Here is a 3,017-nt window from a genome sequence, read left to right as displayed (position 1 = left end):
CTCCACAGTGCTGGAGCTCCACCTGAAAGGCACGGTCACCTTTAGTTTCTAAACGAGACCGTGGGACAGCCAGTAGGCCCTGGTCTGAAGACCTAAGGGACCTACTGGCAATGTAAGGATGGAGAAGGTCACATACTCAGGTGCATTTCCACGCAGGGCTCTATATGGAATAACCAGAACCTTAAAATCAATTCTAAAACGAGTGGAGAGCCAATGTAAGGATTTTAAAATGTGTGTAATGTGTGTCATCCTGCTTGACCTGGTTAACAGTCTTGCAGCAGCACTCTTGACCATTTGGAGGAGGTTTTTTCCGTCCAGGTCTAGTTTAATAAATAATGGCATAATAATAATAATAATAACTTGAATTTATATAGTGCCTTTCATAACCTCAAGGTCGCTTTACAAAGAAACATACAAGGACAAGACATAAAACATTAAACATAAACATTAATGTGAATGTGGCATGTGAATGAGCAGACTGCTGTCGCGCTTGTTTGGTGCCAACAGTTATCAGATAAAGATCAAGTCATTATGTGTTTGCATATTGTTAGGAAGGCCGGAGCAGCTCAACAATAGAACAACCCCGAGGCTAAACCTGACAATACACCTGTTCTCTTTGGAGATCAACAACACTGTCAAAATACCACATTATGAAAAAGCACAACATTTTGTTATTATTATTAGGAATATGTACTAAAATATAAAATTAAAGGTAATTAATGCACAATTCTTGCTCCTTAATGTGATGGAAACTTCTAAAGCAATGGAGAAGAGACTCAGAGAGACTCGAGGAGAGCAGGGACTTTGATGGCAAACACTGATGGTTTATTTGGAGCTTCGGACGGAGAATTCACAAGACATGTCGTGTGCCATGAGTTGACACAGCGGTTGCCAAATCAATTCTGACGATCTCTACCCAAGACCCATGTGTTTAGCTGGTTCTGAGAGAATAATCAACATTGTGCATAACGAGATCAAATAGGCAAAGCACAATAACACCTCTATCAGCTGACGCCAGCAGGCAGGAACAGGGAGACAGAACACTGAGAGCAGAGCAGCCAAGGCTACAGGTGCCTGTGCTCAGTGAGGGCGGGACAGACTGATCACCTGGGTCAAAGCTATGGGCCTAGGAACATGTTTCCCCAACATTTAAGTCTGTATGTTATGATATAACTGTAATCACCCTGTTAGACATTTCATTGTATATTCCCAGTTAACTGTTAACGGTACCTTTATTTATTTAGCACAAGCATAATTCAGTTTATGCTTCATATGAAGTAAAGATACTTGTTTTATACTCAACAGGAGTTTTTATTTATACAGAGATTATAGACAACTTTAATCTGCATATGGATGTCGTCCACCTGGGCCCTCTGTTCAGTCTCCCCAATCTTAGACTGGACTTCCTGTTGAGAAAATGTTTAGCAACGTTAGTCTTATGGCAAGTTTTGAACAAAACTTCAAGACAAATACCATAAATAACTAGAGAATGCAATTCCTAAAGAAATTGCTAGTGGGAATGCTTTATGCTGAAAATCTGACGCTAAACTGTTGAAATGTAATGTGTAAGAAAAAAAGTGAATAATTTAGATTGAAATGATACATGAACACTGGGGGCTTGAATGTGTGATGAGAGAAGAAAATAAAGTGAAAAGGCTTGGAAAAGCAGCAGAATATTTGAACCGCAAACTTCTGAACTAAGTTGATGGCGAATGATCTGTCGCCATGGCAACGGCATTTGATGACACCCCATACTACGCTTAGATGCGTTGATGGCTGCATCGTTACCAAACCTGTGAAGTTTTGGGCTGTTTGGAGTATTTTCACTGAAGTTTTTTGAAAACCGTGTTTCAAGGCGAGCATTGTGTTGCCATGGCAACGGCATTTGGAGAAATCACAAAACTGTCCCGTAGATGTCTTCACGGCTGGACTGTTAGTACACATGTGAAGTTTGAGCACTTTTTGAACATTTTCATAGGAGTTATAGCGACATCATGTTTTATGGCGAGGCATATGGTGAGATCTCAGATTTGGCATAGAGCTGTTGAGGCATGGGCCGGTGATATACAAGTGAAGATTGGACGACGATTGGACCGTGTCCATTGGACTTATTGCGACATCATGTTTTATGGTGAGGGATGCGTTTCCATGGAAACGGCATATGGTGAGATCTCAGATTTGTCGTAGAGCTGTTGAGGCATGGACCGGTGATATACAAGTGAAGATTGGACGACGATTGGACCGTGTCGATGGGACTTACAGCCACATCGTGTTTCATGGCGAGTGGTCCGTCGCCATGGTAACGGCATTTGATGACACCCCATACTACGCTTAGATGCGTTGATGGCTGCATCGTTACCAAACCTGTGAAGTTCTAGGCTGTTTGGAGTATTTTCACTGAAGTTATGAGAAAACCATGTTTCAAGGCGAGCATTGTGTTCAATCAATCAATCAATGTTTATTTATATAGCCCAATATCACAAATGTTACATTTGTCTCAGTGGACTTCACAGTTTGTACAGAATATCAGTATGACAATACGACACCCTCTGTCCTTAGACCCTCACATCGTACAAGGAAAAACTTCCAGAGAAAACCCGCAGTTTAAAGGGAAAAATGGGAGAAACCTCAGGGAGAGCAACAGAGGAGGGATCCCTCTCCCAGGACGGACAGTGTTGACATGGCAACGGCATTTGAAGAAATCTGAAAACTGTCCTGTCCATGTCTTCACGGCTGGACTGTTTGCACACTGCTATCTGAAGTCTGCTGCTCTGAGCATGTCAGTTGGAGTGATGACATCATCGTGTTCCATTGCACAGGTGTTTATAGTTGAGCTAACGAGGTGCCTAGACTTCAAAGGCTTCATTGTTCTAAATGAGAGATGAACCTCTTACATGTGAGCGTTTTGTGGAAGAACCGTAACAGATATCTGTGAAATTGCATGTCAAGGAAGTTGAGTATCTGAAGTGTAATTTTTGTGTACTTTCGGGTTAATAATGTGGCCTTTTTGGCAGTTT

The sequence above is a fragment of the Notothenia rossii genome (assembly GCF_949606895.1).
Source record: "Notothenia rossii genome assembly, chromosome: 4".
NCBI classification, from domain to species: Eukaryota; Metazoa; Chordata; class Actinopteri; order Perciformes; family Nototheniidae; genus Notothenia; species Notothenia rossii.
This window is presented reverse-complemented; position numbering follows the sequence as displayed.